This window comes from Odontesthes bonariensis, chromosome 11 (genome assembly GCF_027942865.1).
Source record: "Odontesthes bonariensis isolate fOdoBon6 chromosome 11, fOdoBon6.hap1, whole genome shotgun sequence".
In the NCBI taxonomy this organism is placed as follows: Eukaryota; Metazoa; Chordata; class Actinopteri; order Atheriniformes; family Atherinopsidae; genus Odontesthes; species Odontesthes bonariensis.
Window position 1 is genome coordinate 12737862 of NC_134516.1, and position 25658 is coordinate 12763519.

Genomic DNA, 25658 nt, shown 5'->3' on the forward strand with positions numbered 1-25658 from the left:
CCTTTAATACACAATGAATTAAAGGAGGAGTTTTCTAACTAACCTGTCCACAGCTTCCACTTAACAAATGATACCAAATTAAGACTTAAGTCTTTTGCTGCCTAAAGTACACATTATGCATAATTAGCTTGAAAACTAAATGATTGGATACTTGATGCTCGTATGATCAAAAGCCATCATGACTAATTAAATTTGTAAGCACATTAGGTCACATGTCATCAATCACTCAGTACCCACGTAACTGAAAATGCAACTACTTGTAAACTCTGCATCCAGTTTTTTGACAAAGATAGTGACAAGCGTGAAAGGCTTGAGCACAGACAGGAGGTGTTAATTTAGTGTGTTCTCAGTATGAGAGAGGAAGTTGTTCTGATCTACTGTTAAATGAAAAGTAAAAGAGAACGTTTCTGACTGACTGAGCAGCAGCGCCCCCTGCAGGTTGTAGAGGGAATTGAAAAAGCTTACAGCACCTGGTATTCCCAGGCGGTCTCCCATCCAAGTACTAACCAGGCCCGACCCTGCTTAGCTTCCGAGATCGGACGAGATCGGGCGTGTTCAGGGTGGTATGGCCGTAAGCGAAGGACACTGTGACAAATATCTATTATATAGCTGCTGGAATGATACGTGTCTTCCAGTTTTACACATAATTGGCCTGAGAGGCTGATGTTGATCCTCCACACGTTCTTCTTCTCTCATGTGTTTCTTCTCTGCAGCTGAAAATGGGACTCTCAGATAGCTTAGTGTCCTGTCTTCTGTTCCCTGTGTGTACTTTTGTGTTCATCGTCACACAGAGAGAGCGAAGCTGCTTAATTAGTTGAAATCATCATAAATTGCGTCTATTTGAAACAGTAACATTGTCGCTTACAAGTCAGAACACAATAATAGATGTTGTTTGTGCATCTATGAAAGCGTCATTTGCGACTGCTTCTCTCGCTTACGGCCATACCACCCTGAACACGCCCGATCTCGTCCGATCTCGGAAGCTAAGCAGGGTCGGGCCTGGTTAGTACTTGGATGGGAGACCGCCTGGGAATACCAGGTGCTGTAAGTGTTTTTTTAACCAACAGGGGGCGCTGTTCCATCAAACTTCACATTAAGAATACTGAGATGTACAAGTAAACAAATACAATCCCACAAACAGCGACTTATTTTGAACTATTCAAGACCGGATATGTATATTGAACACCTGTTGCTTTCCTTAGCCTGGAAAATCTCTTGGAATTGGCTTTGTATGTATGACTTGGACTCATTTTCATTTTAATGAATTGGATTTGATTGCTAATGCACCTGTTGCTCATCTTTTCTGTTCTAGTGGGGCAATCTCCCCATGTTAGTTATCTACAGTGTGAGGACCAATCCATGTCCCAACAGTTGAGTGTCGGGTCTCACGGCCAATAGAGAAGTCTTTCTTCATGCTCATCGTGCTATTTATGACGCGCCTGGCAGGCCTGCAGACCCTGGTGAACATGGTGAGTTCACTGTCCTCACGTCTCGTGCAAAGGAGCTACAGAGTCATTTACTGCGATAGTGAGCAAGTTCTATGTTTACATTTAGTTTTTATTTCATTTACCACTTTCTCACCTGTGAGTCTTTTATCACATAAACAGGAGCCAAAAAGTAAAGTCTTCTGACTTTTCATTTGGTCAAAAGAATTTGAGCACAGATCCCCAAAATCAGTTTCTCTTCAGCGTACATGTCCTTTAATACACAATGAATTAAAGGAGGAGTTTTCTAACTAACCTGTCCACAGCTTCCACTTAACAAATGATACCAAATTAAGACTTAAGTCTTTTGCTGCCTAAAGTACACATTATGCATAATTAGCTTGAAAACTAAATGATTGGATACTTGATGCTCGTATGATCAAAAGCCATCATGACTAATTAAGTTTGTAAGCACATTAGGTCACATGTCATCAATCACTCAGTACCCACGTAACTGAAAATGCAACTACTTGTAAACTCTGCATCCAGTTTTTTGACAAAGATAGTGACAAGCGTGAAAGGCTTGAGCACAGACAGGAGGTGTTAATTTAGTGTGTTCTCAGTATGAGAGAGGAAGTTGTTCTGATCTACTGTTAAATGAAAAGTAAAAGAGAACGTTTCTGACTGACTGAGCAGCAGCGCCCCCTGCAGGTTGTAGAGGGAATTGAAAAAGCTTACAGCACCTGGTATTCCCAGGCGGTCTCCCATCCAAGTACTAACCAGGCCCGACCCTGCTTAGCTTCCGAGATCGGACGAGATCGGGCGTGTTCAGGGTGGTATGGCCGTAAGCGAAGGACACTGTGACAAATATCTATTATATAGCTGCTGGAATGATACGTGTCTTCCAGTTTTACACATAATTGGCCTGAGAGGCTGATGTTGATCCTCCACACGTTCTTCTTCTCTCATGTGTTTCTTCTCTGCAGCTGAAAATGGGACTCTCAGATAGCTTAGTGTCCTGTCTTCTGTTCCCTGTGTGTACTTTTGTGTTCATCGTCACACAGAGAGAGCGAAGCTGCTTAATTAGTTGAAATCATCATAAATTGCGTCTATTTGAAACAGTAACATTGTCGCTTACAAGTCAGAACACAATAATAGATGTTGTTTGTGCATCTATGAAAGCGTCATTTGCGACTGCTTCTCTCGCTTACGGCCATACCACCCTGAACACGCCCGATCTCGTCCGATCTCGGAAGCTAAGCAGGGTCGGGCCTGGTTAGTACTTGGATGGGAGACCGCCTGGGAATACCAGGTGCTGTAAGTGTTTTTTTTTTAACCAACAGGGGGCGCTGTTCCATTAAACTTCACATTAAGAATACTGAGATGTACAAGTAAACAAATACAATCCCACAGACAGCGACTTATTTTGAACTATTCAAGACCGGATATGTATATTGAACACCTGTTGCTTTCCTTAGCCTGGAAAATCTCTTGGAATTGGCTTTGTATGTATGACTTGGACTCATTTTCATTTTAATGAATTGGATTTGATTGCTAATGCACCTGTTGCTCATCTTTTCTGTTCTAGTGGGGCAATCTCCCCATGTTAGTTATCTACAGTGTGAGGACCAATCCATGTCCCAACAGTTGAGTGTCGGGTCTCACGGCCAATAGAGAAGTCTTTCTTCATGCTCATCGTGCTATTTATGACGCGCCTGGCAGGCCTGCAGACCCTGGTGAACATGGTGAGTTCACTGTCCTCACGTCTCGTGCAAAGGAGCTACAGAGTCATTTACTGCGATAGTGAGCAAGTTCTATGTTTACATTTAGTTTTTATTTCATTTACCACTTTCTCACCTGTGAGTCTTTTATCACATAAACAGGAGCCAAAAAGTAAAGTCTTCTGACTTTTCATTTGGTCAAAGGAGTTTGAGCACAGATCCCCAAAATCAGTTTCTCTTCAGCGTACATGTCCTTTAATACACAATGAATTAAAGGAGGAGTTTTCTAACTAACCTGTCCACAGCTTCCACTTAACAAATGATACCAAATTAAGACTTAAGTCTTTTGCTGCCTAAAGTACACATTATGCATAATTAGCTTGAAAACTAAATGATTGGATACTTGATGCTCGTATGATCAAAAGCCATCATGACTAATTAAGTTTGTAAGCACATTAGGTCACATGTCATCAATCACTCAGTACCCACGTAACTGAAAATGCAACTCCTTGTAAACTCTGCATCCAGTTTTTTGACAAAGATAGTGACAAGCGTGAAAGGCTTGAGCACAGACAGGAGGTGTTAATTTAGTGTGTTCTCAGTATGAGAGAGGAAGTTGTTCTGATCTACTGTTAAATGAAAAGTAAAAGAGAACGTTTCTGACTGACTGAGCAGCAGCGCCCCCTGCAGGTTGTAGAGGGAATTGAAAAAGCTTACAGCACCTGGTATTCCCAGGCGGTCTCCCATCCAAGTACTAACCAGGCCCGACCCTGCTTAGCTTCCGAGATCGGACGAGATCGGGCGTGTTCAGGGTGGTATGGCCGTAAGCGAAGGACACTGTGACAAATATCTATTATATAGCTGCTGGAATGATACGTGTCTTCCAGTTTTACACATAATTGGCCTGAGAGGCTGATGTTGATCCTCCACACGTTCTTCTTCTCTCATGTGTTTCTTCTCTGCAGCTGAAAATGGGACTCTCAGATAGCTTAGTGTCCTGTCTTCTGTTCCCTGTGTGTACTTTTGTGTTCATCGTCACACAGAGAGAGCGAAGCTGCTTAATTAGTTGAAATCATCATAAATTGCGTCTATTTGAAACAGTAACATTGTCGCTTACAAGTCAGAACACAATAATAGATGTTGTTTGTGCATCTATGAAAGCGTCATTTGCGACTGCTTCTCTCGCTTACGGCCATACCACCCTGAACACGCCCGATCTCGTCCGATCTCGGAAGCTAAGCAGGGTCGGGCCTGGTTAGTACTTGGATGGGAGACCGCCTGGGAATACCAGGTGCTGTAAGTGTTTTTTTAACCAACAGGGGGCGCTGTTCCATCAAACTTCACATTAAGAATACTGAGATGTACAAGTAAACAAATACAATCCCACAAACAGCGACTTATTTTGAACTATTCAAGACCGGATATGTATATTGAACACCTGTTGCTTTCCTTAGCCTGGAAAATCTCTTGGAATTGGCTTTGTATGTATGACTTGGACTCATTTTCATTTTAATGAATTGGATTTGATTGCTAATGCACCTGTTGCTCATCTTTTCTGTTCTAGTGGGGCAATCTCCCCATGTTAGTTATCTACAGTGTGAGGACCAATCCATGTCCCAACAGTTGAGTGTCGGGTCTCACGGCCAATAGAGAAGTCTTTCTTCATGCTCATCGTGCTATTTATGACGCGCCTGGCAGGCCTGCAGACCCTGGTGAACATGGTGAGTTCACTGTCCTCACGTCTCGTGCAAAGGAGCTACAGAGTCATTTACTGCGATAGTGAGCAAGTTCTATGTTTACATTTAGTTTTTATTTCATTTACCACTTTCTCACCTGTGAGTCTTTTATCACATAAACAGGAGCCAAAAAGTAAAGTCTTCTGACTTTTCATTTGGTCAAAAGAATTTGAGCACAGATCCCCAAAATCAGTTTCTCTTCAGCGTACATGTCCTTTAATACACAATGAATTAAAGGAGGAGTTTTCTAACTAACCTGTCCACAGCTTCCACTTAACAAATGATACCAAATTAAGACTTAAGTCTTTTGCTGCCTAAAGTACACATTATGCATAATTAGCTTGAAAACTAAATGATTGGATACTTGATGCTCGTATGATCAAAAGCCATCATGACTAATTAAGTTTGTAAGCACATTAGGTCACATGTCATCAATCACTCAGTACCCACGTAACTGAAAATGCAACTACTTGTAAACTCTGCATCCAGTTTTTTGACAAAGATAGTGACAAGCGTGAAAGGCTTGAGCACAGACAGGAGGTGTTAATTTAGTGTGTTCTCAGTATGAGAGAGGAAGTTGTTCTGATCTACTGTTAAATGAAAAGTAAAAGAGAACGTTTCTGACTGACTGAGCAGCAGCGCCCCCTGCAGGTTGTAGAGGGAATTGAAAAAGCTTACAGCACCTGGTATTCCCAGGCGGTCTCCCATCCAAGTACTAACCAGGCCCGACCCTGCTTAGCTTCCGAGATCGGACGAGATCGGGCGTGTTCAGGGTGGTATGGCCGTAAGCGAAGGACACTGTGACAAATATCTATTATATAGCTGCTGGAATGATACGTGTCTTCCAGTTTTACACATAATTGGCCTGAGAGGCTGATGTTGATCCTGCACACGTTCTTCTCTCATGTGTTTCTTCTCTGCAGCTGAAAATGGGACTCTCAGATAGCTTAGTGTCCTGTCTTCTGTTCCCTGTGTGTACTTTTGTGTTCATCGTCACACAGAGAGAGCGAAGCTGCTTAATTAGTTGAAATCATCATAAATTGCGTCTATTTGAAACAGTAACATTGTCGCTTACAAGTCAGAACACAATACTAGATGTTGTTTGTGCATCTATGAAAGCGTCATTTGCGACTGCGTCTCTCGCTTACGGCCATACCACCCTGAACACGCCCGATCTCGTCCGATCTCGGAAGCTAAGCAGGGTCGGGCCTGGTTAGTACTTGGATGGGAGACCGCCTGGGAATACCAGGTGCTGTAAGTGTTTTTTTTTTAACCAACAGGGGGCGCTGTTCCATTAAACTTCACATTAAGAATACTGAGATGTACAAGTAAACAAATACAATCCCACAGACAGCGACTTATTTTGAACTATTCAAGACCGGATATGTATATTGAACACCTGTTGCTTTCCTTAGCCTGGAAAATCTCTTGGAATTGGCTTTGTATGTATGACTTGGACTCATTTTCATTTTAATGAATTGGATTTGATTGCTAATGCACCTGTTGCTCATCTTTTCTGTTCTAGTGGGGCAATCTCCCCATGTTAGTTATCTACAGTGTGAGGACCAATCCATGTCCCAACAGTTGAGTGTCGGGTCTCACGGCCAATAGAGAAGTCTTTCTTCATGCTCATCGTGCTATTTATGACGCGCCTGGCAGGCCTGCAGACCCTGGTGAACATGGTGAGTTCACTGTCCTCACGTCTCGTGCAAAGGAGCTACAGAGTCATTTACTGCGATAGTGAGCAAGTTCTATGTTTACATTTAGTTTTTATTTCATTTACCACTTTCTCACCTGTGAGTCTTTTATCACATAAACAGGAGCCAAAAAGTAAAGTCTTCTGACTTTTCATTTGGTCAAAGGAGTTTGAGCACAGATCCCCAAAATCAGTTTCTCTTCAGCGTACATGTCCTTTAATACACAATGAATTAAAGGAGGAGTTTTCTAACTAACCTGTCCACAGCTTCCACTTAACAAATGATACCAAATTAAGACTTAAGTCTTTTGCTGCCTAAAGTACACATTATGCATAATTAGCTTGAAAACTAAATGATTGGATACTTGATGCTCGTATGATCAAAAGCCATCATGACTAATTAAGTTTGTAAGCACATTAGGTCACATGTCATCAATCACTCAGTACCCACGTAACTGAAAATGCAACTCCTTGTAAACTCTGCATCCAGTTTTTTGACAAAGATAGTGACAAGCGTGAAAGGCTTGAGCACAGACAGGTGTTAATTTAGTGTGTTCTCAGTATGAGAGAGGAAGTTGTTCTGATCTACTGTTAAATGAAAAGTAAAAGAGAACGTTTCTGACTGACTGAGCAGCAGCGCCCCCTGCAGGTTGTAGAGGGAATTGAAAAAGCTTACAGCACCTGGTATTCCCAGGCGGTCTCCCATCCAAGTACTAACCAGGCCCGACCCTGCTTAGCTTCCGAGATCGGACGAGATCGGGCGTGTTCAGGGTGGTATGGCCGTAAGCAAAGGACACTGTGACAAATATCTATTATATAGCTGCTGGAATGATACGTGTCTTCCAGTTTTACACATAATTGGCCTGAGAGGCTGATGTTGATCCTCCACACGTTCTTCTTCTCTCATGTGTTTCTTCTCTGCAGCTGAAAATGGGACTCTCAGATAGCTTAGTGTCCTGTCTTCTGTTCCCTGTGTGTACTTTTGTGTTCATCGTCACACAGAGAGAGCGAAGCTGCTTAATTAGTTGAAATCATCATAAATTGCGTCTATTTGAAACAGTAACATTGTCGCTTACAAGTCAGAACACAATAATAGATGTTGTTTGTGCATCTATGAAAGCGTCATTTGCGACTGCTTCTCTCGCTTACGGCCATACCACCCTGAACACGCCCGATCTCGTCCGATCTCGGAAGCTAAGCAGGGTCGGGCCTGGTTAGTACTTGGATGGGAGACCGCCTGGGAATACCAGGTGCTGTAAGTGTTTTTTTAACCAACAGGGGGCGCTGTTCCATCAAACTTCACATTAAGAATACTGAGATGTACAAGTAAACAAATACAATCCCACAGACAGCGACTTATTTTGAACTATTCAAGACCGGATATGTATATTGAACACCTGTTGCTTTCCTTAGCCTGGAAAATCTCTTGGAATTGGCTTTGTATGTATGACTTGGACTCATTTTCATTTTAATGAATTGGATTTGATTGCTAATGCACCTGTTGCTCATCTTTTCTGTTCTAGTGGGGCAATCTCCCCATGTTAGTTATCTACAGTGTGAGGACCAATCCATGTCCCAACAGTTGAGTGTCGGGTCTCACGGCCAATAGAGAAGTCTTTCTTCATGCTCATCGTGCTATTTATGACGCGCCTGGCAGGCCTGCAGACCCTGGTGAACATGGTGAGTTCACTGTCCTCACGTCTCGTGCAAAGGAGCTACAGAGTCATTTACTGCGATAGTGAGCAAGTTCTATGTTTACATTTAGTTTTTATTTCATTTACCACTTTCTCACCTGTGAGTCTTTTATCACATAAACAGGAGCCAAAAAGTAAAGTCTTCTGACTTTTCATTTGGTCAAAAGAATTTGAGCACAGATCCCCAAAATCAGTTTCTCTTCAGCGTACATGTCCTTTAATACACAATGAATTAAAGGAGGAGTTTTCTAACTAACCTGTCCACAGCTTCCACTTAACAAATGATACCAAATTAAGACTTAAGTCTTTTGCTGCCTAAAGTACACATTATGCATAATTAGCTTGAAAACTAAATGATTGGATACTTGATGCTCGTATGATCAAAAGCCATCATGACTAATTAAGTTTGTAAGCACATTAGGTCACATGTCATCAATCACTCAGTACCCACGTAACTGAAAATGCAACTACTTGTAAACTCTGCATCCAGTTTTTTGACAAAGATAGTGACAAGCGTGAAAGGCTTGAGCACAGACAGGAGGTGTTAATTTAGTGTGTTCTCAGTATGAGAGAGGAAGTTGTTCTGATCTACTGTTAAATGAAAAGTAAAAGAGAACGTTTCTGACTGACTGAGCAGCAGCGCCCCCTGCAGGTTGTAGAGGGAATTGAAAAAGCTTACAGCACCTGGTATTCCCAGGCGGTCTCCCATCCAAGTACTAACCAGGCCCGACCCTGCTTAGCTTCCGAGATCGGACGAGATCGGGCGTGTTCAGGGTGGTATGGCCGTAAGCAAAGGACACTGTGACAAATATCTATTATATAGCTGCTGGAATGATACGTGTCTTCCAGTTTTACACATAATTGGCCTGAGAGGCTGATGTTGATCCTCCACACGTTCTTCTTCTCTCATGTGTTTCTTCTCTGCAGCTGAAAATGGGACTCTCAGATAGCTTAGTGTCCTGTCTTCTGTTCCCTGTGTGTACTTTTGTGTTCATCGTCACACAGAGAGAGCGAAGCTGCTTAATTAGTTGAAATCATCATAAATTGCGTCTATTTGAAACAGTAACATTGTCGCTTACAAGTCAGAACACAATAATAGATGTTGTTTGTGCATCTATGAAAGCGTCATTTGCGACTGCGTCCCTCGCTTACGGCCATACCACCCTGAACACGCCCGATCTCGTCCGATCTCGGAAGCTAAGCAGGGTCGGGCCTGGTTAGTACTTGGATGGGAGACCGCCTGGGAATACCAGGTGCTGTAAGTGTTTTTTTTTTAACCAACAGGGGGCGCTGTTCCATTAAACTTCACATTAAGAATACTGAGATGTACAAGTAAACAAATACAATCCCACAGACAGCGACTTATTTTGAACTATTCAAGACCGGATATGTATATTGAACACCTGTTGCTTTCCTTAGCCTGGAAAATCTCTTGGAATTGGCTTTGTATGTATGACTTGGACTCATTTTCATTTTAATGAATTGGATTTGATTGCTAATGCACCTGTTGCTCATCTTTTCTGTTCTAGTGGGGCAATCTCCCCATGTTAGTTATCTACAGTGTGAGGACCAATCCATGTCCCAACAGTTGAGTGTCGGGTCTCACGGCCAATAGAGAAGTCTTTCTTCATGCTCATCGTGCTATTTATGACGCGCCTGGCAGGCCTGCAGACCCTGGTGAACATGGTGAGTTCACTGTCCTCACGTCTCGTGCAAAGGAGCTACAGAGTCATTTACTGCGATAGTGAGCAAGTTCTATGTTTACATTTAGTTTTTATTTCATTTACCACTTTCTCACCTGTGAGTCTTTTATCACATAAACAGGAGCCAAAAAGTAAAGTCTTCTGACTTTTCATTTGGTCAAAAGAGTTTGAGCACAGATCCCCAAAATCAGTTTCTCTTCAGCGTACATGTCCTTTAATACACAATGAATTAAAGGAGGAGTTTTCTAACTAACCTGTCCACAGCTTCCACTTAACAAATGATACCAAATTAAGACTTAAGTCTTTTGCTGCCTAAAGTACACATTATGCATAATTAGCTTGAAAACTAAATGATTGGATACTTGATGCTCGTATGATCAAAAGCCATCATGACTAATTAAGTTTGTAAGCACATTAGGTCACATGTCATCAATCACTCAGTACCCACGTAACTGAAAATGCAACTCCTTGTAAACTCTGCATCCAGTTTTTTGACAAAGATAGTGACAAGCGTGAAAGGCTTGAGCACAGACAGGTGTTAATTTAGTGTGTTCTCAGTATGAGAGAGGAAGTTGTTCTGATCTACTGTTAAATGAAAAGTAAAAGAGAACGTTTCTGACTGACTGAGCAGCAGCGCCCCCTGCAGGTTGTAGAGGGAATTGAAAAAGCTTACAGCACCTGGTATTCCCAGGCGGTCTCCCATCCAAGTACTAACCAGGCCCGACCCTGCTTAGCTTCCGAGATCGGACGAGATCGGGCGTGTTCAGGGTGGTATGGCCGTAAGCAAAGGACACTGTGACAAATATCTATTATATAGCTGCTGGAATGATACGTGTCTTCCAGTTTTACACATAATTGGCCTGAGAGGCTGATGTTGATCCTCCACACGTTCTTCTTCTCTCATGTGTTTCTTCTCTGCAGCTGAAAATGGGACTCTCAGATAGCTTAGTGTCCTGTCTTCTGTTCCCTGTGTGTACTTTTGTGTTCATCGTCACACAGAGAGAGCGAAGCTGCTTAATTAGTTGAAATCATCATAAATTGCGTCTATTTGAAACAGTAACATTGTCGCTTACAAGTCAGAACACAATAATAGATGTTGTTTGTGCATCTATGAAAGCGTCATTTGCGACTGCTTCTCTCGCTTACGGCCATACCACCCTGAACACGCCCGATCTCGTCCGATCTCGGAAGCTAAGCAGGGTCGGGCCTGGTTAGTACTTGGATGGGAGACCGCCTGGGAATACCAGGTGCTGTAAGTGTTTTTTTAACCAACAGGGGGCGCTGTTCCATCAAACTTCACATTAAGAATACTGAGATGTACAAGTAAACAAATACAATCCCACAGACAGCGACTTATTTTGAACTATTCAAGACCGGATATGTATATTGAACACCTGTTGCTTTCCTTAGCCTGGAAAATCTCTTGGAATTGGCTTTGTATGTATGACTTGGACTCATTTTCATTTTAATGAATTGGATTTGATTGCTAATGCACCTGTTGCTCATCTTTTCTGTTCTAGTGGGGCAATCTCCCCATGTTAGTTATCTACAGTGTGAGGACCAATCCATGTCCCAACAGTTGAGTGTCGGGTCTCACGGCCAATAGAGAAGTCTTTCTTCATGCTCATCGTGCTATTTATGACGCGCCTGGCAGGCCTGCAGACCCTGGTGAACATGGTGAGTTCACTGTCCTCACGTCTCGTGCAAAGGAGCTACAGAGTCATTTACTGCGATAGTGAGCAAGTTCTATGTTTACATTTAGTTTTTATTTCATTTACCACTTTCTCACCTGTGAGTCTTTTATCACATAAACAGGAGCCAAAAAGTAAAGTCTTCTGACTTTTCATTTGGTCAAAAGAATTTGAGCACAGATCCCCAAAATCAGTTTCTCTTCAGCGTACATGTCCTTTAATACACAATGAATTAAAGGAGGAGTTTTCTAACTAACCTGTCCACAGCTTCCACTTAACAAATGATACCAAATTAAGACTTAAGTCTTTTGCTGCCTAAAGTACACATTATGCATAATTAGCTTGAAAACTAAATGATTGGATACTTGATGCTCGTATGATCAAAAGCCATCATGACTAATTAAGTTTGTAAGCACATTAGGTCACATGTCATCAATCACTCAGTACCCACATAACTGAAAATGCAACTACTTGTAAACTCTGCATCCAGTTTTTTGACAAAGATAGTGACAAGCGTGAAAGGCTTGAGCACAGACAGGAGGTGTTAATTTAGTGTGTTCTCAGTATGAGAGAGGAAGTTGTTCTGATCTACTGTTAAATGAAAAGTAAAAGAGAACGTTTCTGACTGACTGAGCAGCAGCGCCCCCTGCAGGTTGTAGAGGGAATTGAAAAAGCTTACAGCACCTGGTATTCCCAGGCGGTCTCCCATCCAAGTACTAACCAGGCCCGACCCTGCTTAGCTTCCGAGATCGGACGAGATCGGGCGTGTTCAGGGTGGTATGGCCGTAAGCAAAGGACACTGTGACAAATATCTATTATATAGCTGCTGGAATGATACGTGTCTTCCAGTTTTACACATAATTGGCCTGAGAGGCTGATGTTGATCCTCCACACGTTCTTCTTCTCTCATGTGTTTCTTCTCTGCAGCTGAAAATGGGACTCTCAGATAGCTTAGTGTCCTGTCTTCTGTTCCCTGTGTGTACTTTTGTGTTCATCGTCACACAGAGAGAGCGAAGCTGCTTAATTAGTTGAAATCATCATAAATTGCGTCTATTTGAAACAGTAACATTGTCGCTTACAAGTCAGAACACAATAATAGATGTTGTTTGTGCATCTATGAAAGCGTCATTTGCGACTGCTTCTCTCGCTTACGGCCATACCACCCTGAACACGCCCGATCTCGTCCGATCTCGGAAGCTAAGCAGGGTCGGGCCTGGTTAGTACTTGGATGGGAGACCGCCTGGGAATACCAGGTGCTGTAAGTGTTTTTTTAACCAACAGGGGGCGCTGTTCCATCAAACTTCACATTAAGAATACTGAGATGTACAAGTAAACAAATACAATCCCACAGACAGCGACTTATTTTGAACTATTCAAGACCGGATATGTATATTGAACACCTGTTGCTTTCCTTAGCCTGGAAAATCTCTTGGAATTGGCTTTGTATGTATGACTTGGACTCATTTTCATTTTAATGAATTGGATTTGATTGCTAATGCACCTGTTGCTCATCTTTTCTGTTCTAGTGGGGCAATCTCCCCATGTTAGTTATCTACAGTGTGAGGACCAATCCATGTCCCAACAGTTGAGTGTCGGGTCTCACGGCCAATAGAGAAGTCTTTCTTCATGCTCATCGTGCTATTTATGACGCGCCTGGCAGGCCTGCAGACCCTGGTGAACATGGTGAGTTCACTGTCCTCACGTCTCGTGCAAAGGAGCTACAGAGTCATTTACTGCGATAGTGAGCAAGTTCTATGTTTACATTTAGTTTTTATTTCATTTACCACTTTCTCACCTGTGAGTCTTTTATCACATAAACAGGAGCCAAAAAGTAAAGTCTTCTGACTTTTCATTTGGTCAAAAGAATTTGAGCACAGATCCCCAAAATCAGTTTCTCTTCAGCGTACATGTCCTTTAATACACAATGAATTAAAGGAGGAGTTTTCTAACTAACCTGTCCACAGCTTCCACTTAACAAATGATACCAAATTAAGACTTAAGTCTTTTGCTGCCTAAAGTACACATTATGCATAATTAGCTTGAAAACTAAATGATTGGATACTTGATGCTCGTATGATCAAAAGCCATCATGACTAATTAAGTTTGTAAGCACATTAGGTCACATGTCATCAATCACTCAGTACCCACGTAACTGAAAATGCAACTACTTGTAAACTCTGCATCCAGTTTTTTGACAAAGATAGTGACAAGCGTGAAAGGCTTGAGCACAGACAGGAGGTGTTAATTTAGTGTGTTCTCAGTATGAGAGAGGAAGTTGTTCTGATCTACTGTTAAATGAAAAGTAAAAGAGAACGTTTCTGACTGACTGAGCAGCAGCGCCCCCTGCAGGTTGTAGAGGGAATTGAAAAAGCTTACAGCACCTGGTATTCCCAGGCGGTCTCCCATCCAAGTACTAACCAGGCCCGACCCTGCTTAGCTTCCGAGATCGGACGAGATCGGGCGTGTTCAGGGTGGTATGGCCGTAAGCAAAGGACACTGTGACAAATATCTATTATATAGCTGCTGGAATGATACGTGTCTTCCAGTTTTACACATAATTGGCCTGAGAGGCTGATGTTGATCCTCCACACGTTCTTCTTCTCTCATGTGTTTCTTCTCTGCAGCTGAAAATGGGACTCTCAGATAGCTTAGTGTCCTGTCTTCTGTTCCCTGTGTGTACTTTTGTGTTCATCGTCACACAGAGAGAGCGAAGCTGCTTAATTAGTTGAAATCATCATAAATTGCGTCTATTTGAAACAGTAACATTGTCGCTTACAAGTCAGAACACAATAATAGATGTTGTTTGTGCATCTATGAAAGCGTCATTTGCGACTGCTTCTCTCGCTTACGGCCATACCACCCTGAACACGCCCGATCTCGTCCGATCTCGGAAGCCAAGCAGGGTCGGGCCTGGTTAGTACTTGGATGGGAGACCGCCTGGGAATACCAGGTGCTGTAAGCGCTTTTTTAACCAACAGGGGGCGCTGTTCCATCAAACTTCACATTAAGAATACTGAGATGTACAAGTAAACAAATACAATCCCACAGACAGCGACTTATTTTGAACTATTCAAGACCGGATATGTATATTGAACACCTGTTGCTTTCCTTAGCCTGGAAAATCTCTTGGAATTGGCTTTGTATGTATGACTTGGACTCATTTTCATTTTAATGAATTGGATTTGATTGCTAATGCACCTGTTGCTCATCTTTTCTGTTCTAGTGGGGCAATCTCCCCATGTTAGTTATCTACAGTGTGAGGACCAATCCATGTCCCAACAGTTGAGTGTCGGGTCTCACGGCCAATAGAGAAGTCTTTCTTCATGCTCATCGTGCTATTTATGACGCGCCTGGCAGGCCTGCAGACCCTGGTGAACATGGTGAGTTCACTGTCCTCACGTCTCGTGCAAAGGAGCTACAGAGTCATTTACTGCGATAGTGAGCAAGTTCTATGTTTACATTTAGTTTTTATTTCATTTACCACTTTCTCACCTGTGAGTCTTTTATCACATAAACAGGAGCCAAAAAGTAAAGTCTTCTGACTTTTCATTTGGTCAAAGGAGTTTGAGCACAGATCCCCAAAATCAGTTTCTCTTCAGCGTACATGTCCTTTAATACACAATGAATTAAAGGAGGAGTTTTCTAACTAACCTGTCCACAGCTTCCACTTAACAAATGATACCAAATTAAGACTTAAGTCTTTTGCTGCCTAAAGTACACATTATGCATAATTAGCTTGAAAACTAAATGATTGGATACTTGATGCTCGTATGATCAAAAGCCATCATGACTAATTAAGTTTGTAAGCACATTAGGTCACATGTCATCAATCACTCAGTACCCACGTAACTGAAAATGCAACTCCTTGTAAACTCTGCATCCAGTTTTTTGACAAAGATAGTGACAAGCGTGAAAGGCTTGAGCACAGACAGGAGGTGTTAATTTAGTGTGTTCTCAGTATGAGAGAGGAAGTTGTTCTGATCTACTGTTAAATGAAAAGTAAAAGAGAACGTTTCTGACTGACTGAGCAGCAGCGCCCCCTGCAGGTTGTAGAGGGAATTGAAAAAGCTTACAGCACCTGGTATTCCCAGGCGGTCTCCCATCCAAGTACTAACCAGGCCCGACCCTGCTTAGCTTCCGAGATCGGACGAGATCGGGCGTGTTCAGGGTGGTATGGCCGTAAGCGAAGGACACTGTGACAAATATCTATTATATAGCTGCTGGAATGATACGTGTCTTCCAGTTTTACACATAATTGGCCTGAGAGGCTGATGTTGATCCTCCACACGTTCTTCTTCTCTCATGTGTTTCTTCTCTGCAGCTGAAAATGGGACTCTCAGATAGCTTAGTGTCCTGTCTTCTGTTCCCTGTGTGTACTTTTGTGTTCATCGTCACACAGAGAGAGCGAAGCTGCTTAATTAGTTGAAATCATCATAAATTGCGTCTATTTGAAACAGTAACATTGTCGCTTACAAGTCAGAACACAATAATAGATGTTGTTTGTGCATCTATGAAAGCTTCATTTGCGACTGCTTCTCTCGCTTACGGCCATACCACCCTGAACACGCCCGATCTCGTCCGATCTCGGAAGCCAAGCAGGGTCGGGCCTGGTTAGTACTTGGATGGGAGACCGCCTGGGAATACCAGGTGCTGTAAGTGTTTTTTTAACCAACAGGGGGCGCTGTTCCATCAAACTTCACATTAAGAATACTGAGATGTACAAGTAAACAAATACAATCCCACAAACAGCGACTTATTTTGAACTATTCAAGACCGGATATGTATATTGAACACCTGTTGCTTTCCTTAGCCTGGAAAATCTCTTGGAATTGGCTTTGTATGTATGACTTGGACTCATTTTCATTTTAATGAATTGGATTTGATTGCTAATGCACCTGTTGCTCATCTTTTCTGTTCTAGTGGGGCAATCTCCCCATGTTAGTTATCTACAGTGTGAGGACCAATCCATGTCCCAACAGTTGAGTGTCGGGTCTCACGGCCAATAGAGAAGTCTTTCTTCATGCTCATCGTGCTATTTATGACGCGCCTGGCAGGCCTGCAGACCCTGGTGAACATGGTGAGTTCACTGTCCTCACGTCTCGTGCAAAGGAGCTACAGAGTCATTTACTGCGATAGTGAGCAAGTTCTATGTTTACATTTAGTTTTTATTTCATTTACCACTTTCTCACCTGTGAGTCTTTTATCACATAAACAGGAGCCAAAAAGTAAAGTCTTCTGACTTTTCATTTGGTCAAAAGAATTTGAGCACAGATCCCCAAAATCAGTTTCTCTTCAGCGTACATGTCCTTTAATACACAATGAATTAAAGGAGGAGTTTTCTAACTAACCTGTCCACAGCTTCCACTTAACAAATGATACCAAATTAAGACTTAAGTCTTTTGCTGCCTAAAGTACACATTATGCATAATTAGCTTGAAAACTAAATGATTGGATACTTGATGCTCGTATGATCAAAAGCCATCATGACTAATTAAGTTTGTAAGCACATTAGGTCACATGTCATCAATCACTCAGTACCCACGTAACTGAAAATGCAACTCCTTGTAAACTCTGCATCCAGTTTTTTGACAAAGATAGTGACAAGCGTGAAAGGCTTGAGCACAGACAGGAGGTGTTAATTTAGTGTGTTCTCAGTATGAGAGAGGAAGTTGTTCTGATCTACTGTTAAATGAAAAGTAAAAGAGAACGTTTCTGACTGACTGAGCAGCAGCGCCCCCTGCAGGTTGTAGAGGGAATTGAAAAAGCTTACAGCACCTGGTATTCCCAGGCGGTCTCCCATCCAAGTACTAACCAGGCCCGACCCTGCTTAGCTTCCGAGATCGGACGAGATCGGGCGTGTTCAGGGTGGTATGGCCGTAAGCGAAGGACACTGTGACAAATATCTATTATATAGCTGCTGGAATGATACGTGTCTTCCAGTTTTACACATAATTGGCCTGAGAGGCTGATGTTGATCCTCCACACGTTCTTCTTCTCTCATGTGTTTCTTCTCTGCAGCTGAAAATGGGACTCTCAGATAGCTTAGTGTCCTGTCTTCTGTTCCCTGTGTGTACTTTTGTGTTCATCGTCACACAGAGAGAGCGAAGCTGCTTAATTAGTTGAAATCATCATAAATTGCGTCTATTTGAAACAGTAACATTGTCGCTTACAAGTCAGAACACAATAATAGATGTTGTTTGTGCATCTATGAAAGCGTCATTTGCGACTGCTTCTCTCGCTTACGGCCATACCACCCTGAACACGCCCGATCTCGTCCGATCTCGGAAGCCAAGCAGGGTCGGGCCTGGTTAGTACTTGGATGGGAGACCGCCTGGGAATACCAGGTGCTGTAAGTGTTTTTTTAACCAACAGGGGGCGCTGTTCCATCAAACTTCACATTAAGAATACTGAGATGTACAAGTAAACAAATACAATCCCACAGACAGCGACTTATTTTGAACTATTCAAGACCGGATATGTATATTGAACACCTGTTGCTTTCCTTAGCCTGGAAAATCTCTTGGAATTGGCTTTGTATGTATGACTTGGACTCATTTTCATTTTAATGAATTGGATTTGATTGCTAATGCACCTGTTGCTCATCTTTTCTGTTCTAGTGGGGCAATCTCCCCATGTTAGTTATCTACAGTGTGAGGACCAATCCATGTCCCAACAGTTGAGTGTCGGGTCTCACGGCCAATAGAGAAGTCTTTCTTCATGCTCATCGTGCTATTTATGACGCGCCTGGCAGGCCTGCAGACCCTGGTGAACATGGTGAGTTCACTGTCCTCACGTCTCGTGCAAAGGAGCTACAGAGTCATTTACTGCGATAGTGAGCAAGTTCTATGTTTACATTTAGTTTTTATTTCATTTACCACTTTCTCACCTGTGAGTCTTTTATCACATAAACAGGAGCCAAAAAGTAAAGTCTTCTGACTTTTCATTTGGTCAAAAGAATTTGAGCACAGATCCCCAAAATCAGTTTCTCTTCAGCGTACATGTCCTTTAATACACAATGAATTAAAGGAGGAGTTTTCTAACTAACCTGTCCACAGCTTCCACTTAACAAATGATACCAAATTAAGACTTAAGTCTTTTGCTGCCTAAAGTACACATTATGCATAATTAGCTTGAAAACTAAATGATTGGATACTTGATGCTCGTATGATCAAAAGCCATCATGACTAATTAAGTTTGTAAGCACATTAGGTCACATGTCATCAATCACTCAGTACCCACGTAACTGAAAATGCAACTACTTGTAAACTCTGCATCCAGTTTTTTGACAAAGATAGTGACAAGCGTGAAAGGCTTGAGCACAGACAGGAGGTGTTAATTTAGTGTGTTCTCAGTATGAGAGAGGAAGTTGTTCTGATCTACTGTTAAATGAAAAGTAAAAGAGAACGTTTCTGACTGACTGAGCAGCAGCGCCCCCTGCAGGTTGTAGAGGGAATTGAAAAAGCTTACAGCACCTGTTATTCCCAGGCGGTCTCCCATCCAAGTACTAACCAGGCCCGACCCTGCTTAGCTTCCGAGATCGGACGAGATCGGGCGTGTTCAGGGTGGTATGGCCGTAAGCAAAGGACACTGTGACAAATATCTATTATATAGCTGCTGGAATGATACGTGTCTTCCAGTTTTACACATAATTGGCCTGAGAGGCTGATGTTGATCCTCCACACGTTCTTCTTCTCTCATGTGTTTCTTCTCTGCAGCTGAAAATGGGACTCTCAGATAGCTTAGTGTCCTGTCTTCTGTTCCCTGTGTGTACTTTTGTGTTCATCGTCACACAGAGAGAGCGAAGCTGCTTAATTAGTTGAAATCATCATAAATTGCGTCTATTTGAAACAGTAACATTGTCGCTTACAAGTCAGAACACAATAATAGATGTTGTTTGTGCATCTATGAAAGCGTCATTTGCGACTGCTTCTCTCGCTTACGGCCATACCACCCTGAACACGCCCGATCTCGTCCGATCTCGGAAGCTAAGCAGGGTCGGGCCTGGTTAGTACTTGGATGGGAGACCGCCTGGGAATACCAGGTGCTGTAAGTGTTTTTTTAACCAACAGGGGGCGCTGTTCCATCAAACTTCACATTAAGAATATTGAGATGTACAAGTAAACAAATACAATCCCACAGACAGCGACTTATTTTGAACTATTCAAGACCGGATATGTATATTGAACACCTGTTGCTTTCCTTAGCCTGGAAAATCTCTTGGAATTGGCTTTGTATGTATGACTTGGACTCATTTTCATTTTAATGAATTGGATTTGATTGCTAATGCACCTGTTGCTCATCTTTTCTGTTCTAGTGGGGCAATCTCCCCATGTTAGTTATCTACAGTGTGAGGACCAATCCATGTCCCAACAGTTGAGTGTCGGGTCTCACGGCCAATAGAGAAGTCTTTCTTCATGCTCATCGTGCTATTTATGACGCGCCTGGCAGGCCTGCAGACCCTGGTGAACATGGTGAGTTCACTGTCCTCACGTCTCGTGCAAAGGAGCTACAGAGTCATTTACTGCGATAGTGAGCAAGTTCTATGTTTACATTTAGTTTTTATTTCATTTACCACTTTCTCACCTGTGAGTCTTTTATCACATAAACAGGAGCCAAAAAGTAAAGTCTTCTGACTTTTCATTTGGTCAAAAGAATTTGAGCACAGATCCCCAAAATCAGTTTCTCTTCAGCGTACATGTCCTTTAATACACAATGAATTAAAGGAGGAGTTTTCTAACTAACCTGTCCACAGCTTCCACTTAACAAATGATACCAAATTAAGACTTAAGTCTTTTGCTGCCTAAAGTACACATTATGCATAATTAGCTTGAAAACTAAATGATTGGATACTTGATGCTCGTATGATCAAAAGCCATCATGACTAATTAAGTTTGTAAGCACATTAGGTCACATGTCATCAATCACTCAGTACCCACGTAACTGAAAATGCAACTACTTGTAAACTCTGCATCCAGTTTTTTGACAAAGATAGTGACAAGCGTGAAAGGCTTGAGCACAGACAGGAGGTGTTAATTTAGTGTGTTCTCAGTATGAGAGAGGAAGTTGTTCTGATCTACTGTTAAATGAAAAGTAAAAGAGAACGTTTCTGACTGACTGAGCAGCAGCGCCCCCTGCAGGTTGTAGAGGGAATTGAAAAAGCTTACAGCACCTGGTATTCCCAGGCGGTCTCCCATCCAAGTACTAACCAGGCCCGACCCTGCTTAGCTTCCGAGATCGGACGAGATCGGGCGTGTTCAGGGTGGTATGGCCGTAAGCAAAGGACACTGTGACAAATATCTATTATATAGCTGCTGGAATGATACGTGTCTTCCAGTTTTACACATAATTGGCCTGAGAGGCTGATGTTGATCCTCCACACGTTCTTCTTCTCTCATGTGTTTCTTCTCTGCAGCTGAAAATGGGACTCTCAGATAGCTTAGTGTCCTGTCTTCTGTTCCCTGTGTGTACTTTTGTGTTCATCGTCACACAGAGAGAGCGAAGCTGCTTAATTAGTTGAAATCATCATAAATTGCGTCTATTTGAAACAGTAACATTGTCGCTTACAAGTCAGAACACAATAATAGATGTTGTTTGTGCATCTATGAAAGCGTCATTTGCGACTGCTTCTCTCGCTTACGGCCATACCACCCTGAACACGCCCGATCTCGTCCGATCTCGGAAGCTAAGCAGGGTCGGGCCTGGTTAGTACTTGGATGGGAGACCGCCTGGGAATACCAGGTGCTGTAAGGGCTTTTTTAACCAACAGGGGGCGCTGTTCCATCAAACTTCACATTAAGAATACTGAGATGTACAAGTAAACAAATACAATCCCACAGACAGCGACTTATTTTGAACTATTCAAGACCGGATATGTATATTGAACACCTGTTGCTTTCCTTAGCCTGGAAAATCTCTTGGAATTGGCTTTGTATGTATGACTTGGACTCATTTTCATTTTAATGAATTGGATTTGATTGCTAATGCACCTGTTGCTCATCTTTTCTGTTCTAGTGGGGCAATCTCCCCATGTTAGTTATCTACAGTGTGAGGACCAATCCATGTCCCAACAGTTGAGTGTCGGGTCTCACGGCCAATAGAGAAGTCTTTCTTCATGCTCATCGTGCTATTTATGACGCGCCTGGCAGGCCTGCAGACCCTGGTGAACATGGTGAGTTCACTGTCCTCACGTCTCGTGCAAAGGAGCTACAGAGTCATTTACTGCGATAGTGAGCAAGTTCTATGTTTACATTTAGTTTTTATTTCATTTACCACTTTCTCACCTGTGAGTCTTTTATCACATAAACAGGAGCCAAAAAGTAAAGTCTTCTGACTTTTCATTTGGTCAAAAGAATTTGAGCACAGATCCCCAAAATCAGTTTCTCTTCAGCGTACATGTCCTTTAATACACAATGAATTAAAGGAGGAGTTTTCTAACTAACCTGTCCACAGCTTCCACTTAACAAATGATACCAAATTAAGACTTAAGTCTTTTGCTGCCTAAAGTACACATTATGCATAATTAGCTTGAAAACTAAATGATTGGATACTTGATGCTCGTATGATCAAAAGCCATCATGACTAATTAAGTTTGTAAGCACATTAGGTCACATGTCATCAATCACTCAGTACCCACGTAACTGAAAATGCAACTACTTGTAAACTCTGCATCCAGTTTTTTGACAAAGATAGTGACAAGCGTGAAAGGCTTGAGCACAGACAGGAGGTGTTAATTTAGTGTGTTCTCAGTATGAGAGAGGAAGTTGTTCTGATCTACTGTTAAATGAAAAGTAAAAGAGAACGTTTCTGACTGACTGAGCAGCAGCGCCCCCTGCAGGTTGTAGAGGGAATTGAAAAAGCTTACAGCACCTGGTATTCCCAGGCGGTCTCCCATCCAAGTACTAACCAGGCCCGACCCTGCTTAGCTTCCGAGATCGGACGAGATCGGGCGTGTTCAGGGTGGTATGGCCGTAAGCAAAGGACACTGTGACAAATATCTATTATATAGCTGCTGGAATGATACGTGTCTTCCAGTTTTACACATAATTGGCCTGAGAGGCTGATGTTGATCCTCCACACGTTCTTCTTCTCTCATGTGTTTCTTCTCTGCAGCTGAAAATGGGACTCTCAGATAGCTTAGTGTCCTGTCTTCTGTTCCCTGTGTGTACTTTTGTGTTCATCGTCACACAGAGAGAGCGAAGCTGCTTAATTAGTTGAAATCATCATAAATTGCGTCTATTTGAAACAGTAACATTGTCGCTTACAAGTCAGAACACAATAATAGATGTTGTTTGTGCATCTATGAAAGCGTCATTTGCGACTGCTTCTCTCGCTTACGGCCATACCACCCTGAACACGCCCGATCTCGTCCGATCTCGGAAGCCAAGCAGGGTCGGGCCTGGTTAGTACTTGGATGGGAGACCGCCTGGGAATACCAGGTGCTGTAAGCGCTTTTTTAACCAACAGGGGGCGCTGTTCCATCAAACTTCACATTAAGAATACTGAGATGTACAAGTAAACAAATACAATCCCACAGACAGCGACTTATTTTGAACTATTCAAGACCGGATATGTATATTGAACACCTGTTGCTTTCCTTAGCCTGGAAAATCTCTTGGAATTGGCTTTGTATGTATGACTTGGACTCATTTTCATTTTAATGAATTGGATTTGATTGCTAATGCACCTGTTGCTCATCTTTTCTGTTCTAGTGGGGCAATCTCCCCATGTTAGTTATCTACAGTGTGAGGACCAATCCATGTCCCAACAGTTGAGTGTCGGGTCTCACGGCCAATAGAGAAGTCTTTCTTCATGCTCATCGTGCTATTTATGACGCGCCTGGCAGGCCTGCAGACCCTGGTGAACATGGTGAGTTCACTGTCCTCACGTCTCGTGCAAAGGAGCTACAGAGTCATTTACTGCGATAGTGAGCAAGTTCTATGTTTACATTTAGTTTTTATTTCATTTACCACTTTCTCACCTGTGAGTCTTTTATCACATAAACAGGAGCCAAAAAGTAAAGTCTTCTGACTTTTCATTTGGTCAAAAGAGTTTGAGCACAGATCCCCAAAATCAGTTTCTCTTCAGCGTACATGTCCTTTAATACACAATGAATTAAAGGAGGAGTTTTCTAACTAACCTGTCCACAGCTTCCACTTAACAAATGATACCAAATTAAGACTTAAGTCTTTTGCTGCCTAAAGTACACATTATGCATAATTAGCTTGAAAACTAAATGATTGGATACTTGATGCTCGTATGATCAAAAGCCATCATGACTAATTAAGTTTGTAAGCACATTAGGTCACATGTCATCAATCACTCAGTACCCACGTAACTGAAAATGCAACTCCTTGTAAACTCTGCATCCAGTTTTTTGACAAAGATAGTGACAAGCGTGAAAGGCTTGAGCACAGACAGGAGGTGTTAATTTAGTGTGTTCTCAGTATGAGAGAGGAAGTTGTTCTGATCTACTGTTAAATGAAAAGTAAAAGAGAACGTTTCTGACTGACTGAGCAGCAGCGCCCCCTGCAGGTTGTAGAGGGAATTGAAAAAGCTTACAGCACCTGGTATTCCCAGGCGGTCTCCCATCCAAGTACTAACCAGGCCCGACCCTGCTTAGCTTCCGAGATCGGACGAGATCGGGCGTGTTCAGGGTGGTATGGCCGTAAGCGAAGGACACTGTGACAAATATCTATTATATAGCTGCTGGAATGATACGTGTCTTCCAGTTTTACACATAATTGGCCTGAGAGGCTGATGTTGATCCTCCACACGTTCTTCTTCTCTCATGTGTTTCTTCTCTGCAGCTGAAAATGGGACTCTCAGATAGCTTAGTGTCCTGTCTTCTGTTCCCTGTGTGTACTTTTGTGTTCATCGTCACACAGAGAGAGCGAAGCTGCTTAATTAGTTGAAATCATCATAAATTGCGTCTATTTGAAACAGTAACATTGTCGCTTACAAGTCAGAACACAATAATAGATGTTGTTTGTGCATCTATGAAAGCGTCATTTGCGACTGCTTCTCTCGCTTACGGCCATACCACCCTGAACACGCCCGATCTCGTCCGATCTCGGAAGCCAAGCAGGGTCGGGCCTGGTTAGTACTTGGATGGGAGACCGCCTGGGAATACCAGGTGCTGTAAGGGCTTTTTTAACCAACAGGGGGCGCTGTTCCATCAAACTTCACATTAAGAATACTGAGATGTACAAGTAAACAAATACAATCCCACAGACAGCGACTTATTTTGAACTATTCAAGACCGGATATGTATATTGAACACCTGTTGCTTTCCTTAGCCTGGAAAATCTCTTGGAATTGGCTTTGTATGTATGACTTGGACTCATTTTCATTTTAATGAATTGGATTTGATTGCTAATGCACCTGTTGCTCATCTTTTCTGTTCTAGTGGGGCAATCTCCCCATGTTAGTTATCTACAGTGTGAGGACCAATCCATGTCCCAACAGTTGAGTGTCGGGTCTCACGGCCAATAGAGAAGTCTTTCTTCATGCTCATCGTGCTATTTATGACGCGCCTGGCAGGCCTGCAGACCCTGGTGAACATGGTGAGTTCACTGTCCTCACGTCTCGTGCAAAGGAGCTACAGAGTCATTTACTGCGATAGTGAGCAAGTTCTATGTTTACATTTAGTTTTTATTTCATTTACCACTTTCTCACCTGTGAGTCTTTTATCACATAAACAGGAGCCAAAAAGTAAAGTCTTCTGACTTTTCATTTGGTCAAAAGAGTTTGAGCACAGATCCCCAAAATCAGTTTCTCTTCAGCGTACATGTCCTTTAATACACAATGAATTAAAGGAGGAGTTTTCTAACTAACCTGTCCACAGCTTCCACTTAACAAATGATACCAAATTAAGACTTAAGTCTTTTGCTGCCTAAAGTACACATTATGCATAATTAGCTTGAAAACTAAATGATTGGATACTTGATGCTCGTATGATCAAAAGCCATCATGACTAATTAAGTTTGTAAGCACA

The 25658-nt window shown here is 42.4% G+C and overlaps 30 non-coding genes across 30 annotated transcripts; 15 read left to right on the forward strand and 15 right to left on the reverse strand.

Moving 5' to 3' along the window:
- Positions 1-458: 458 nt before the first annotated feature.
- On the reverse strand, positions 459-577 carry LOC142392113 (5S ribosomal RNA). The gene has a single exon (XR_012770782.1). It is a non-coding gene; the product is annotated as a 5S ribosomal RNA (ribosomal RNA).
- A 355-nt stretch (positions 578-932) lies between these two features.
- Positions 933-1051, forward strand: LOC142393128 (5S ribosomal RNA). Its single transcript, XR_012771748.1, has one exon. It is a non-coding gene; the product is annotated as a 5S ribosomal RNA (ribosomal RNA).
- A 1104-nt stretch (positions 1052-2155) lies between these two features.
- Positions 2156-2274, reverse strand: LOC142392124 (5S ribosomal RNA). The gene has a single exon (XR_012770793.1). It is a non-coding gene; the product is annotated as a 5S ribosomal RNA (ribosomal RNA).
- Positions 2275-2629: 355 nt separating this feature from the next.
- Positions 2630-2748, forward strand: LOC142393141 (5S ribosomal RNA). The gene has a single exon (XR_012771760.1). It is a non-coding gene; the product is annotated as a 5S ribosomal RNA (ribosomal RNA).
- Positions 2749-3855: 1107 nt separating this feature from the next.
- Positions 3856-3974, reverse strand: LOC142392136 (5S ribosomal RNA). The gene has a single exon (XR_012770804.1). It is a non-coding gene; the product is annotated as a 5S ribosomal RNA (ribosomal RNA).
- Positions 3975-4329: 355 nt separating this feature from the next.
- On the forward strand, positions 4330-4448 carry LOC142393152 (5S ribosomal RNA). Its single transcript, XR_012771771.1, has one exon. It is a non-coding gene; the product is annotated as a 5S ribosomal RNA (ribosomal RNA).
- A 1104-nt stretch (positions 4449-5552) lies between these two features.
- LOC142392149 (5S ribosomal RNA) lies at positions 5553-5671 on the reverse strand. Its single transcript, XR_012770816.1, has one exon. It is a non-coding gene; the product is annotated as a 5S ribosomal RNA (ribosomal RNA).
- A 352-nt stretch (positions 5672-6023) lies between these two features.
- On the forward strand, positions 6024-6142 carry LOC142393163 (5S ribosomal RNA). Its single transcript, XR_012771782.1, has one exon. It is a non-coding gene; the product is annotated as a 5S ribosomal RNA (ribosomal RNA).
- A 1104-nt stretch (positions 6143-7246) lies between these two features.
- Positions 7247-7365, reverse strand: LOC142392160 (5S ribosomal RNA). The gene has a single exon (XR_012770827.1). It is a non-coding gene; the product is annotated as a 5S ribosomal RNA (ribosomal RNA).
- Positions 7366-7720: 355 nt separating this feature from the next.
- On the forward strand, positions 7721-7839 carry LOC142393175 (5S ribosomal RNA). The gene has a single exon (XR_012771793.1). It is a non-coding gene; the product is annotated as a 5S ribosomal RNA (ribosomal RNA).
- Positions 7840-8943: 1104 nt separating this feature from the next.
- On the reverse strand, positions 8944-9062 carry LOC142392171 (5S ribosomal RNA). Its single transcript, XR_012770838.1, has one exon. It is a non-coding gene; the product is annotated as a 5S ribosomal RNA (ribosomal RNA).
- A 355-nt stretch (positions 9063-9417) lies between these two features.
- Positions 9418-9536, forward strand: LOC142393187 (5S ribosomal RNA). The gene has a single exon (XR_012771804.1). It is a non-coding gene; the product is annotated as a 5S ribosomal RNA (ribosomal RNA).
- Positions 9537-10640: 1104 nt separating this feature from the next.
- On the reverse strand, positions 10641-10759 carry LOC142392184 (5S ribosomal RNA). Its single transcript, XR_012770849.1, has one exon. It is a non-coding gene; the product is annotated as a 5S ribosomal RNA (ribosomal RNA).
- A 355-nt stretch (positions 10760-11114) lies between these two features.
- LOC142393200 (5S ribosomal RNA) lies at positions 11115-11233 on the forward strand. The gene has a single exon (XR_012771816.1). It is a non-coding gene; the product is annotated as a 5S ribosomal RNA (ribosomal RNA).
- A 1104-nt stretch (positions 11234-12337) lies between these two features.
- On the reverse strand, positions 12338-12456 carry LOC142392196 (5S ribosomal RNA). Its single transcript, XR_012770860.1, has one exon. It is a non-coding gene; the product is annotated as a 5S ribosomal RNA (ribosomal RNA).
- A 355-nt stretch (positions 12457-12811) lies between these two features.
- On the forward strand, positions 12812-12930 carry LOC142393211 (5S ribosomal RNA). Its single transcript, XR_012771827.1, has one exon. It is a non-coding gene; the product is annotated as a 5S ribosomal RNA (ribosomal RNA).
- Positions 12931-14034: 1104 nt separating this feature from the next.
- Positions 14035-14153, reverse strand: LOC142392207 (5S ribosomal RNA). Its single transcript, XR_012770871.1, has one exon. It is a non-coding gene; the product is annotated as a 5S ribosomal RNA (ribosomal RNA).
- A 355-nt stretch (positions 14154-14508) lies between these two features.
- On the forward strand, positions 14509-14627 carry LOC142393376 (5S ribosomal RNA). The gene has a single exon (XR_012771983.1). It is a non-coding gene; the product is annotated as a 5S ribosomal RNA (ribosomal RNA).
- A 1104-nt stretch (positions 14628-15731) lies between these two features.
- LOC142392219 (5S ribosomal RNA) lies at positions 15732-15850 on the reverse strand. The gene has a single exon (XR_012770882.1). It is a non-coding gene; the product is annotated as a 5S ribosomal RNA (ribosomal RNA).
- A 355-nt stretch (positions 15851-16205) lies between these two features.
- Positions 16206-16324, forward strand: LOC142393753 (5S ribosomal RNA). Its single transcript, XR_012772165.1, has one exon. It is a non-coding gene; the product is annotated as a 5S ribosomal RNA (ribosomal RNA).
- A 1104-nt stretch (positions 16325-17428) lies between these two features.
- Positions 17429-17547, reverse strand: LOC142392231 (5S ribosomal RNA). Its single transcript, XR_012770893.1, has one exon. It is a non-coding gene; the product is annotated as a 5S ribosomal RNA (ribosomal RNA).
- A 355-nt stretch (positions 17548-17902) lies between these two features.
- On the forward strand, positions 17903-18021 carry LOC142393754 (5S ribosomal RNA). The gene has a single exon (XR_012772166.1). It is a non-coding gene; the product is annotated as a 5S ribosomal RNA (ribosomal RNA).
- A 1104-nt stretch (positions 18022-19125) lies between these two features.
- On the reverse strand, positions 19126-19244 carry LOC142392513 (5S ribosomal RNA). The gene has a single exon (XR_012771160.1). It is a non-coding gene; the product is annotated as a 5S ribosomal RNA (ribosomal RNA).
- A 355-nt stretch (positions 19245-19599) lies between these two features.
- LOC142393223 (5S ribosomal RNA) lies at positions 19600-19718 on the forward strand. The gene has a single exon (XR_012771838.1). It is a non-coding gene; the product is annotated as a 5S ribosomal RNA (ribosomal RNA).
- Positions 19719-20822: 1104 nt separating this feature from the next.
- Positions 20823-20941, reverse strand: LOC142392242 (5S ribosomal RNA). Its single transcript, XR_012770904.1, has one exon. It is a non-coding gene; the product is annotated as a 5S ribosomal RNA (ribosomal RNA).
- A 355-nt stretch (positions 20942-21296) lies between these two features.
- On the forward strand, positions 21297-21415 carry LOC142393619 (5S ribosomal RNA). The gene has a single exon (XR_012772149.1). It is a non-coding gene; the product is annotated as a 5S ribosomal RNA (ribosomal RNA).
- Positions 21416-22519: 1104 nt separating this feature from the next.
- LOC142392254 (5S ribosomal RNA) lies at positions 22520-22638 on the reverse strand. Its single transcript, XR_012770915.1, has one exon. It is a non-coding gene; the product is annotated as a 5S ribosomal RNA (ribosomal RNA).
- Positions 22639-22993: 355 nt separating this feature from the next.
- LOC142393388 (5S ribosomal RNA) lies at positions 22994-23112 on the forward strand. The gene has a single exon (XR_012771994.1). It is a non-coding gene; the product is annotated as a 5S ribosomal RNA (ribosomal RNA).
- Positions 23113-24216: 1104 nt separating this feature from the next.
- On the reverse strand, positions 24217-24335 carry LOC142392266 (5S ribosomal RNA). The gene has a single exon (XR_012770927.1). It is a non-coding gene; the product is annotated as a 5S ribosomal RNA (ribosomal RNA).
- Positions 24336-24690: 355 nt separating this feature from the next.
- Positions 24691-24809, forward strand: LOC142392168 (5S ribosomal RNA). The gene has a single exon (XR_012770835.1). It is a non-coding gene; the product is annotated as a 5S ribosomal RNA (ribosomal RNA).
- The last annotated feature ends 849 nt before the right edge of the window (positions 24810-25658 follow it).